The sequence below is a fragment of the Haliotis cracherodii genome, unplaced genomic scaffold (assembly GCF_022045235.1).
Source record: "Haliotis cracherodii isolate W230 unplaced genomic scaffold, xgHalCrac1.p SCAF_1, whole genome shotgun sequence".
Taxonomy (NCBI): Eukaryota; Metazoa; Mollusca; class Gastropoda; order Lepetellida; family Haliotidae; genus Haliotis; species Haliotis cracherodii.
This window is the reverse complement of record NW_027266264.1, coordinates 36,373,569-36,387,390: the sequence shown is the minus strand read 5'-3', so window position 1 is coordinate 36,387,390 and position 13,822 is coordinate 36,373,569. Positions and strand designations below refer to the sequence as shown.

Below are 13,822 nucleotides of genomic sequence, written 5' to 3'. Positions count from 1 at the left end.
GATGCCCATCAATTTGGCATATCACAATAACAGCAGATGTCATAACTTGGACATACCACGACAGTAGCATATACCACCACTTTGACATATCACGACAGTAGCAGATGCGCATCAATTTTGCACACTACAGAGTAACAGATGCCCATCAGTTTGGCGTTTCACACCAGAAGAGGATGCCAATCAATTTTGCACACCACACCAGTAGCGGATGTCCATCAATTTAGCATACCACACAATAGCAGATGCCTATCAATTTGGCACACCAAACGAGTAGCAGATGTCCATCAATGTGGCATACCACACAAAAAGCAGATGCCTATCAATGTGGCACACCACACCAGTAGCAGATGTCCATCAATTTGGCACACCAACACAGTAACAGATGTCCGTCAATTTGGCATATCACATCAGAACAGGATGCCCATCAATTTGGCACACCAACACAGTAACAGATGCGCATCAATTTGGCACACCAACACAGTAACAGATGCCCATCAATTACACACACCATACCAGTAACAGATGCCCATCAATTTGACACACCATACCAGGAGCAGATGTCCATCAATTTAGCATACCACACAGTAACAGATGCCCATCAATTTGGCATATCACAATAATAGCAGATGCCATAACTTGGACATACCACGACAGTAGCATATACCACCACTTTGACATATCACGACAGTAGCAGATGCGCATCAATTTTGCACACTACAGAGTAACAGATGCTCATCAGTTTGGCGTTTCACACCAGAAGAGGATGCCGATCAATTTGGCACACCACACCAGTAGCAGATGTCCATCAATTTGGCACACCAACACAGTAACGGATGCCCATCAATTTGGCATATCACATCAGAACAGGATGCCCATCAATTTGGCACACCAACACAGTAACAGATGCCCATCAGTTACACACACCATACCAGTAACAGATGCCCATCAATTTGACACACCATACCAGGAGCAGATGTCCATCAATTTAGCGTACCACACAGTAACAGATGCCCCTCAATTTGGCATATCACAATAATAGCAGATGCCATAACTTGGACATACCACGACAGTAGCATATAACACCACTTTGACATATCACGACAGTAGCAGATGCGCATCAATTTTGCACACTACAGAGTAACAGATGCCCATCAGTTTGGCGTTTCACACCAGAAGAGGATGCCAATCAATTTTGCACACCACACCAGTAGCGGTAGTCCATCAATTTGGCATACCACACCAGAAGCACATGTCCATCAATTTGGCATACCACACCAGAAGCAGATGCCCATCAATTTGGCATACCTCACCAGTAGCAGATGTCCATTAATGTGGCATACCACACAAAAAGCAGATGCCCATCAATTTGGCACACAAACGAGTAGCAGATGTCCATCAATGTGGCATACCACACAAAAAGCAGATGCCTATAAATGTGGCACACCACACCAGTAGCAGATGTCCATCAATTTGGCACACCAACACAGTAACAGATGTCCGTCAATTTGGCATGTCACATCAGAACAGGATGCCCATCAATTTGGCACACCAACACAGTAACAGATGCCCATCAATTTGGCACACCAACACAGTAACAGATGCCCATCAGTTACACACACCATACCAGTAACAGATGCCCATCAATTTGACACACCATACCAGGAGCAGATGTCCATCAATTTAGCATACCACACAGTAACAGATGCCCATCAATTTGGCATATCACAATAATAGCAGATGCCATAACTTGGACATACCACGACAGTAGCATATACCACCACTTTGACATATCACGACAGTAGCAGATGCGCATCAATTTTGCACACTACAGAGTAACAGATGCTCATCAGTTTGGCGTTTCACACCAGAAGAGGATGCCGATCAATTTGGCACACCAACAAAGTAACAGATGCCCATCAATTTGGCATATCACATCAGAACAGGATGCCCATCAATTTGGCACACCAACACAGTAACAGATGCCCATCAGTTACACACACCATACCAGTAACAGATGCCCATCAATTTGACACACCATACCAGGAGCAGATGTCCATCAATTTAGCATACCACACAGTAACAGATGCCCCTCAATTTGGCATATCACAATAATAGCAGATGCCATAACTTGGACATACCACGACAGTAGCATATACCACCACTTTGACATATCACGACAGTAGCAGATGCGCATCAATTTTGCACACTACAGAGTAACAGATGCCCATCAGTTTGGCGTTTCACACCAGAAGAGGATGCCAATCAATTTTGCACACCACACCAGTAGCGGTAGTCCATCAATTTGGCATACCACACCAGAAGCACATGTCCATCAATTTGGCACACCAACAAAGTAACAGATGCCCATCATTTTGGCATTTCACATCAGAACAGGATGCCCATCAATTTGGCACACCAACACAGTAACAGATGCCCATCAGTTACACACACCATACCAGTAACAGATGCCCATCAATTTGACACACCATACCAGTAGCAGATGTCCATCAATTTAGCACACCACAAAGTAACAGATGCCCCTCAATTTGACACACCATGCCAGGAGCAGATGTCCATCAATTTGGCACACCGCATATGAACCATTGACAGATTTTGTCCCATCTTGTGAGTTGGATCCCAATGAAACAAGGTCAAAGCATGCATTATGGTTCCTTGTTTGTTACATGAAGACAGTGTGCAAACTGTATACCAGAGGTACAGTCATGTGATGCTAATATCAGAGAACATCGCATGTAAGGCCAAATGGGTAGTTCATTAAGGATGCTCTTTCCCAAATTATACTTTCCGTAAATATTATTAGGATGACTGACTGCGTGAGAAACACGCCACGCGCTTGTAACATAATTCAGTCCAATTGATCTTCACGAAAACAGTGATTGAGGTATTGTACCGAGTGAGTGAGTGAGTGAGTAGGTGTTTGAGGGAGTTTGTGTTTGTGAGTGAGTGAATGTTTGAGTGAGTGAGTGAGCTTCAGAAAAAGTAACAAGTTAAGAATTAAGTCTTATCTTATTCAGTTTTTGGCAGGGCCCCCCTTCACTCTTAGAAAAGATATACCTTGCCAAATCTCTGTGATCGACATTTAATTATTTCCTTCTGATAGACGTTTTTAATTTCTTTTCCATATAGAAAAATGTCAACAACTGTTGCAAAGTGTTTGACGTATATAAACGTGTAATCAAAAAGTCCAAACATGTCCAATAAGGAGACAGATTTAAATACTTGTCAAAGGAACAAAACACAACGACTATTAATAAGCACACATTGTGTCTGAAACAAACACACAACACGACAAATGACGTCAGTCAGCGTCTCACCATTTACAAAACCAGGCCTGGATATATTCTTGTGGAACATGAAGACTATGCGGTAGAAAAACCAAACCCGAGAAAGGATGTCTCTGTTCACAGTCAATATCAAATTTTCAGCACACTTCCTGTCTTTGGTCTGGCTGCGTGCCAAAACGTAAACTTGTTAACACAACTCTCCGTTATACATTTGACAAGCGATCCGCTGTGAATTAAAAAATTCACGTAATCTGTGTTTGTCCCACCGATGTCTTCTTTACCGTGTAAAGAGTCCATTAGACAACCCAACTGCGAACAAACCTAAAAACAATCCATTCATTTTCATGTTTCAAAAATGACAGCCACTTCGTTTACTGTTGCCGAAAAAACATGGCGGGTCAAAAAGGACGCTAGTTACTCGACGTTATCACTTTGTGTTTAGTACAAATAATGCTTGCTAAAAATCAGTTTCTAAAACCTTACATACACAAAGAGCACATGTATGGTCTACTTTGATAAGTAAAAAGAATAGTGGGCAGATAAAAAAGAACAACGCTACTCAGTCGTCAAATAGGAACTGAAATTGTGTTTGAGAATCGTTAAATACTCAACGTCTGTTGACGTTACATTTGGTGGAAACATTGTTTTTTGCATTTGGTGAAATCAGATGTATAGAAGACGTAGTGTTAAGTGTTACTATATAAATATCGGCATCCGTTAAATATCGATTAACTATTTCCGTTACCACAATATAGTAAACATGAACTATTATTGATCCATCAATGTAGGATTATGTTAAATGTAGCTTGGATAGCACTTAACTTTTTTTGAAACCGAGAGTATTTAATGTGGGTGTACCCCCTACTATGATTAATGTTTGATGGTACTCTTTCCTTGCATGAAATTGTGGCCAGGCATCTTATGACCATGTTTAGGTGGCAGATATTACCCAGTTGCCAAACAAGCAAGCAAGCAAACAAACGGTGCCCAAAACTTAACTGATCATACAGACTAATCCTTTCATGTTTTTTAAAGTTTATTTCTGGTGTATATATTATGGTGATGAATGTCGTAGTAACTAACACTGATCTACAAATGTTGTTTTGTTCTGATATGATTGCCTGTTGCCTATGACGTGGAGCGATCACCATTACTTTACCCAGTAATAGAGACAAAAAATATTCAGATGTATTAGAATGAAGTGACAGTCTCTGATAGACGATTCAGAATATATTTTTTTACAAAGGTCATTCTATTTTAATAATATGAGTGCACGAAAACTCTGTAGAAAATGCGCCTCGGAAAAATCCAAGACTCCAATTTCCTACTCTGATTGCCTTGTATATTTATCAACATGGGAAAATATGAGAACAAACGATAGTTTACACGCGACATATTGTATACCCTGCGTTTTGGGTTTCCCCGAAGTTGTGGGTGTGTCTGCAACATAACAGCGTGCCTAGGAACAATCCAATCAACTGGTTGACAAAATTAGCAACGACCCAACTCGTCGGGGAAGGATACACTGGAGGTGTAAAACCCCGTTTTCTCGGACGACTAAAGTCATGTACAAAATGTGAGACAAGTTTACGTACACATGGGAGTTTGCTCAACAGGCAGATAAATGTTGGGAAAGTCATGAATCTAATGTAAGAGACAAGTCTAAGCCCCGATGGAGGTTCATTCCTCCCGATGATTTCATATACGTGTATAGGAGTGGTACTGTCTGGATAAACGGAACTTCACTGTTTACCTGAATATTACCGGTGGCTTGGAGTCATGTCAGAAACTACTTTTTCACAAACAATGTTGTCCGTGAATTGAATTTTCATCTGTACATATGCATTGTATATGGGCCGTTGGCCTTTGTACAATAAACACTTTTGACTTTTTTAATAAAGTAGACCTATCTACTAACTGTACAAACATAAATAAATTTCACGCTAGCCCAATGTCAGTTAAGGCATGTTCTATTATGGGAGATACAACCCTAAAAGCTAGGGGATACAAATACATAGATTCCACACCAGTACAATGTGAGTGAAGACATGCTCTATTGTGGGAGATACAACCCCTAAGCTAGGGGATACAAATACACAGATTCCACACCAGTACAATGTGAGTGAAGACATGCTCTATTGTGGGAGATACAACCCCAAAGCTAGGGGATACAAATACACAGATTCCACATCAGTACAATGTGAGTGAAGACATGCTCTATTGTGGGAGATACAACCCCAAAGCTAGGGGATACAAATACACAGATTCCACATCAGTACAATGTGAGTGAAGACATGCTCTATTGTGGGAGATACAACCCCTAAGCTAGGGGATACAAATACACAGATTCCACACCAGTACACTGTGAGTGAAGACATGCTCTATTGTGGGAGATACAACCCCTAAGCTAGGGGATACAAATACACAGATTCCACACCAGTACAATGTGAGTGAAGACATGCTCTATTGTGGGAGATACAACCCCTAAGCTAGGGGATACAAATACACAGATTCCACACCAGTACAATGTGAGTGAAGACATGCTCTATTGTTGGAGATACAACCCCTAAGCTAGGGGATACAAATACACAGATTCCACATCAGTACAATGTGAGTGAAGACATGCTCTATTGTGGGAGATACAACCCCTAAGCTAGGGGATACAAATACACAGATTCCACACCAGTACAATGTGAGTGAAGACATGCTCTATTGTGGGAGATACAACCCCAAAGCTAGGGGATACAAATACACAGATTCCACACCAGTACAATGTGAGTGAAGACATGCTCTATTGTGGGAGATACAACCCCTAAGCTAGGGGATACAAATACACAGATTCCACACCAGTACAATGTGAGTGAAGACATGCTCTATTCCGGGAGATACAACCCCAAAGCTAGGGGATACAAATACACAGATTCCACACCAGTACAATGTGAGTGAAGACATGCTCTATTGTGGGAGATACAACCCCTAAGCTAGGGGATACAAATACACAGATTCCACACCAGTACAATGTGAGTGAAGACATGCTCTATTGTTGGAGATACAACCCCTAAGCTAGGGGATACAAATACACAGATTCCACACCAGTACAATGTGAGTGAAGACATGCTCTATTGTTGGAGATACAACCCCTAAGCTAGGGGATACAAATACACAGATTCCACATCAGTACAATGTGAGTGAAGACATGCTCTATTGTGGGAGATACAACCCCAAAGCTAGGGGATACAAATACACAGATTCCACACCAGTACAATGTGAGTGAAGACATGCTCTATGGCGAGATTAACTTCAATTTCGTTAGAAAGATTGGATCTGGGCCTAAAGTTTCACGTGGACGTCCTTTATACAAGAGATTTGTTTGTGTTTGTTTGTTGTTTAACACCGCACTCGGCAATATTCCAGTTATATGACTGCGGTTTGTAAATAATCGAGTCTGGACCGGAGAATTCAGTGATTGTCACATGAGCTTTGATCCACCCAATCAGGATACGATGACATGCATCAACCAAGTCAGCGAGCCTGACCATCCGATCCCGTTAGTCGCCTCTTACACCAAGCATATCGCCCCTTATGATAAGCATGGGTTGCTGAAGACCTGTTCTAACCCAAATCTTTACAGGTCAGATTTGCCTGTGACTATGACTATCATGTGATATTGACTTGTGAATGTGTCACTTAAAATGATAGGTGACGAAAACATGCTTGTATTGTTACCTGGTGGTTTTGATGAATAAACATGCCATTTTATTTTGATGGAATTCTCATATTATTGGTATAGATTGAAAAACGTCTTGGACATTATGTTTGTCTAATACAGTGAATATGAAATATCGGTGGTGGATATTAGTTCAAGGATAACACGTTCACACATTTATTTTAAATAATTATAATATAATTATATAACTTCGTTGTAACTCTTCTGTTCATGGGAGGAAACAATTAATTCATTCGTTCGTTCGTTCGTTCGTTCGTTCGTTCGTTCCAGAACAATTACAATGAATGAATTCTCTTTTGTGAGATATATAACATATAGCTACAGGATACAAATACATTAAGCAACATTATAGTTTAGCTCATTCAAAACATGTTTCATTGTATTAATTCTCTATGAGTTGTTTTTTTCTTGTAACGTCTCCCCAGATCCACAACTGTTGAATGTGTGGAGATTAGATACGGCGCCGATACATACATGTCGGCTAGAGCCTCATGGCCAACTATAAACAAGGGTATTATCTCACAGATATTGTAGCCCCGTGTTAATCTGCTAACGATGAAAGTCTTCCAAACATTGGAGAAGATAATTACAACAAATCCAGTGTTTCAATGGATTTCCTCAACGTAAATCTTCCTGGTCCAGTTCCAGGCCTAGACGTATTTCCTCATAGCTATAAGGGCTCAGACACACATTCAGGATTTTTACTGCCGTCCTTGACCATTCCCGATTAAAATTTGTCAAAAGTCTGATGAAGATCCTGTGATTCGTGGCAGGAAATTCACAAACGATCAGATATTGTTCAGGAAGCGTCCCTATTCAGCCGTTTCCAGCCGAATTCTTCCCGATTCTCCCTTTCTCAATCGAAATTTGTATCTTTCGCATGGTAAAAAAACGACCGAATCTGTCCCGTCCCGATCCACAGGACACCGTCCAGACAACACAGGACACTGTTACGATTTTGATCCGATACAGCAGAATCTGTCACCAAATAGTCACGTTTGTAATTCGACTGGACAAAATCGGCTGAGTTTCCCGAATGTGACGGGATGCACCATACTGTCGGGAGCGCTTGGCCGACCTCAGTCGACCTTTCCCGGTCCGTAGGACACTGTAACGAACGTATACGACTGCGTTCAGACAATGATAGGACATTCCAGATAATTGAGGACAGCAATCGGACTCTTTCACTTTCGTGTCGTAGCACTGTCTGATCTAAAACGGGAGCCATAATCGGCACTGTGTGAACTTGGCCTAAAGTGGAATAAAATATGATATAGTTAAGTGAATTCCCATTAAAACATGTATTTGTTCGTTTGGTGAAACTGGAAACATACCACTCTCAATAGCTTAGTCGGTTCGTGTTGGTCCAGATGAATGTCTTTTTAAAGTGGAGATTTTGTGTTTGTTTCGCGGTCTTGTATTATAACCCTTGTGTATAACCCGGGTCAGAATGTGTCGTCAGTACATCGTGCTTGTCGTCTGAGCCGCTTAAAACGGTTATCCGTAGTCAGACTCTAATTATGCGTTATCTTAGTCAATGATATGGTTCGTTGCTTATGATTTTAGACACCTGAGTGACCCAGATTCGGCTATTTTTATACCAATTTGAAATAGATTGTATGTTGCCAACTGTGGTGTTAAGCACAATTCACTCACTCGAACTAACGAGGTCATAACGGAGTCTGTATACTGTCCAGTGGTTTAGCACTGAACGTAGGCCATCATTATTTGCCACTTTCTGTATACGAGTTAGATTTCCTCCGCTTTGAGCAGTATTCAAGCTGTATAATGGCGGGATTTAACAATGATTTCAAACCTTGTTCGTGTCATTGGCGTGACAAGCGAACGCTTTAACCTTGTGGCTACACTCCCTATACCCGCATCTTGAAATCTTGGTTTGAATACAGACATCATCTCCAACCCCAATTCATAGTGCGTGATACTGTTGTGTGGCAGTAGTATTGTTATCTTTAGGCAGTACTGTTGATTGTAAATGGCAGCAAATTGATCGAGGCGCTCGTACAATATCCGCTTTGGTAGTGACCCTGACATCTAGTAATTTAGAGTTACATCCCTTACATATGTACATGTTTGTAGTTGAAGCTATTTCTGGACAATCGTGTGACTTGTGTAGTTTGGGTTGTTTTTTTCATTGCTGCTGTCACATATTGTGACCCATTGTATTGCTTTTTATACTTTTCAACATAACCCTGTGTGTTGCAACGTGATTGTTAATTATTCATTGATCTTGTGTGGTTATTTATTGATTTCACAATTTAGGTCTTTACGTGCCGAATTCTGTGTTAACCTTCGCGTTTCGATTAGTAATCAACTTATAACAATACGTTTTACTGATAAGAAAAAGTTAGTAACAGTAAGGATATGTTTAGTAAGGGCGGTACTAACTTCTGTATGTGCCCGAACAATTGGTCGGCAACGTTTTGAACACACTACATGCTATAATTTCCATCAGTGATCAGCCGATTATTCAATACAACAGTAAATAGACATCATTTTATATCTTCACCTTTTCACTTGCATCAGTAAATATCAACTACAATGTTATAAAACGTAACAGTAAATAGGCAACATTAATGTATCTTCACTTTTTCACTTCCAACAGTAGTATCGACAGGTTATATAAAACATAACGGTAAATAGGCAACAGTACTATGTCTTTTCTTTCCCCTTTCAAACAATATATATCAATTTTTCAAAACACAACTTCCCGTTTTTCTTTCCAATTGTATATGTCTTCTACTAACCAATATGATGTAAAAGTGAAGAAGAACGGATCCGTCTATTTAAGTGTATTTATCAGGTGAAAAGTAAATACCATTCCTTCTTATCATATACTAACTCGCTCCACTATTGCATCCAAAGCCGGGTTGCCCCGTTTCTTACACCTGCAGAGCAACCAAAATGGCTTAATTTATTATTTTTTACAACATCTGGTATGCTGTATGATCAGAGACCTGTCGAAATTTCGCATTTCGATTTCTTAAAACTTGCGAAATACACGAAAAGGGAAATGCATCCACCCAATCTGTCCTCGCAAGGCATTCATTTAAAAAACTGGCCTTTAATTAAACAGCTCCAAGCACGACGAAACCGCATGTGGGAGGCAACGTCGGGAGGAAGATGTTTTTATGTAGACGTTGATGTCAATAGCTTCATTACCCCCGGGTTTGTTTGATAACGGGTGCAGCTGTGACAGCAGCAGAGTTTCATAACCAGCGAACAACACGGACCCTCCCGGGGGGACTGGCACGACACGCGGCAGCACTGCTCAAATCCAACTGTACTATGCCACATGTAATCCCGGGAAAGTATTAAAATCGATATGAAAGCCTTGTAGGAGGAACAGTCAAATCCAGTTTTGATCGTCGAATTGAGCTTGAGCGGGGAATGTATTTTGATTGACTAGTTTACATCATTTGGGGTATTGCAGCTTAGAATTAGACGAATCGAATCTTTTGGTCATTATTCAACTTGCATTAATCACCTGCTTATAACGTGGCAGCTAGGCGCCCGCATGAATTGAATATGTGATGCGTCAAAAGATCTTTATACCTTTATACGCTATTTCATTTCATGATGGTGTTGTTGATGTCAGCATATGAACTATATTTGAAACGAAATTGTGGCATAAATACTGGAAACACCGATACGTTACCTTGCGCTACCCGACAATAATGGCATGATGGTACTCCCTACCGGTAGCATTGCAATAACCATTAGCATACAGTCATTAGCAAATAGTTGTCTCTCGCCAACATTCAGGTTACGTCCAGTACTCACAATCCATATATATACACACACACACAACAAAAGAACAGAAACATCATGTACAACCAAACAAAAATTATACTTATAGAGTAAAATGTCATAAATATTATGTTCTATCAATTACAGATGTCTTATATTCTATAAAGGATTCGTCTCTTGGGCTACAAAAAATGTTGATGTTGTCTCCTAGCAAATGTCAGCAATGACAAATTTACGAAATAACTGCACTAACCAATTCATCAAATAACGGTAATGTTATGAATTGCAACGTGACGGTAAAGTTATTCTCACCAATTAATCCTAATTTTATTATCACAAAAATAAAAGCGACCGAACCATTTCAATAATCATAATGGCCCATTGTACGTTTCTGACTATAGCATAATTATGTGTTTATAAATCACTGCCAATATTGATGATAACAGGTGTTCGCGAAATGTGAGCGTATAATGCCTAACCTGTGGTACACGTCACAAACACATGCAAAGGCAAGATAATTGTTCATCTATAAAAAAAAACACGGGTACAAATATAACATATGGTACAAATGAAAATAGAAAATTACATCAGACATCATATTTGTCACTGATGCGTCCAATCGTAAAACTCTTTGAAAGCTTACTAAGGCCTTGAATGTCGTATCCCTGATGAAATAACTTTTGAGCCAGAGTCGGCGGAATATTGTTTCCAATAGTCATACATCCTGTCATACAACCTTGTAGATATTTTTTGTCACTCTGAAACTTTATGCATATATCTAAATATGAAACAAATGAGGAGATTCCACTGGTCTCTTCTTATTTCTAACCCAGGTGTGTAAATTAGTGGAACGGAATGGCTAAGTTTAACAAGTCCCCTGTTTTGATTTTGCCAATCCGAGCAAATAATGTTATGATGACCAATTAACGTTAATGTTATGATGACCAATTAACGTTAATGTTATGATGACCAATTAACGTTAATGTTATGATCACTAAAGAACGGTATTGATATGATCAGAAAATTACGGAAATGTTATGATTAGCAAATAACGGTAGTGTTTCAATGACAAAATATCGGTAATGTTATGATCACCAAATAATGTTAATGTTATGATCACCGAATAATGGTATTGTTATGATCCCCGAATAATGGTAATGTTATGATCACCGAATAATGGTATTGTTATGATTCCCGAATAATTGTATTTTTATGATCACAAAATAATGGTAATGTTATGATCATCGAATAATTTTAATACTATGATCATCGAATAATGGTAATGCTATGATCACCGAGTAATGGTAATGTTACGATCACCCAATAATGGTATTGTTATGATTCCCGAATAATGGTAATATTACGATCACCCAATAATGGTTTTGTTATGATCACCGAATAATGGTAATGTTATGATCACCCAATAATGGTTTTGTTTTGATCACCGAAGATTGGTAATGCTATGATCACCAAGTAATATTAATGGTAATATTATGATCACCAAATAATGGTGTTGTTTTGATCACCGAATAATGGTAATGCTATGATCACCGAATAATGGTAATGCTATGATCACCGAATAATGGTAATATTATGATCACCAAATAATGGTGTTGTTATGATCACCGAATAATTTCAAAGTTATGATCACCAAATAATGGTAATATTATGATCACCAAATAATTTTAATGTTATGATCACCGTATAATGGTTATACTATGATCACCAAATAACGGAAATAATATGATAACTAAATAACGGTAATGTTATGATCATCAAATAATGTTAATGTTTTGACCACCAAAAAACGGTAATATTATGATCACTAAATAAAGGCAGTATTAGAATGATCAAATAATGGCAATGTTATTAACACCAAACAACTGTTTGATGTTCACCAAATGTTATGGATTACCATAATTACAATAACAAATAATTGGTTTCTTCCAGGCAAGAACAAGCCAAAGTACTACCAGATTACAACAACTCTGTAGGACGAAGGAAGAGGGACCTATTCAACAGGAAACCTTTAATGTTTGAACTGTAAGGCAACAAGTGGCAACTCTACAGGCATGGCTTGATATGCGACATTTACCAAACCACCAAGCGCCATGCATTTTCAAAGAAAACGTTTGCTAGTTTATCAGACAGTGCGCTGCCTGATGTAACAGTGACCATGTATTAAAACTAGCAACTTATTTCAGGCTGTGTGACATGAGAAGGACAGAGTGTAATAGTAATCGTGTGCAGACCTGAGTGTTTTGGTAAAATTCACGGAATTCAGACATTCACATCAACACCCAGCAATGTCATAGGTCAAGGTGTTCTTTATATACGTAAAATTTGTAAGAAATAAACCATTCCTTCCAACAAGAGCATTTACGAACGGAGAACGTCTTCCCTCGTGCCTTGTACCACCGCAAAGTGCCAGAATGCTACAAACGTGCCATCGACCATTGCCAAGAACTGTCAGAATGGATAGATGCGCAACACTGACAATCCATGTCACCCACAACTTGATTGGGGTGAAATTAATTCCACAAGTAGAACAGCCTTACCTTGTCCATGGCGTCCGTGATGCGCTCTCTAAACATCTTATATAACCATGCTGAAGTTGATAACATGGAACTAGGAACGACTCCAGCACAGCGAGGCTCAGAGACGAATGTCCTTGCTGCCGGTTCCACAGAGCGAGGGTGCTGGTATTGATTTTTGGGTCCCCATTAACTTAAGGGGAACGTTTTGTATGTGCAGGAGGGGAGAGATGGGGGAAAGGGGCTTAGGCTGACTCGGCGACAGACGGGATACGTCAACGACCTTGGGGATGTCACAACGTTGACGTCTATCACAAATGGTGCCGCAAAGTACATTTGCTGTTCACGAGATGCTGCTCTCTTACCAAGACTGATGTTACGGTAAGTTAATCTCGTCAAGGAAATCCGATGGAAAGGAGGCACAGGAAGACAGTGATTGCTCACAGAGGAGCGTAGCTATTCTAAATTTATGTAGGTGGAATATTCCA

General features: G+C 39.8%; 1 protein-coding gene across 1 annotated transcript in view; it reads right to left on the bottom strand.

Annotated features, from left to right (window-relative positions):
• The window catches only part of LOC139477130 (transmembrane protein 221-like), a 54,032-nt gene extending 40,591 nt beyond the window's left edge, over positions 1–13,441 (bottom strand). The window contains exon 1 of the mRNA XM_071259687.1: positions 13,359–13,441. The gene's annotated coding sequence lies outside the window, so the exon portion shown is untranslated. The remainder of the gene's footprint in view (positions 1–13,358) is intronic.
• Positions 13,442–13,822: the final 381 nt, after the last annotated feature.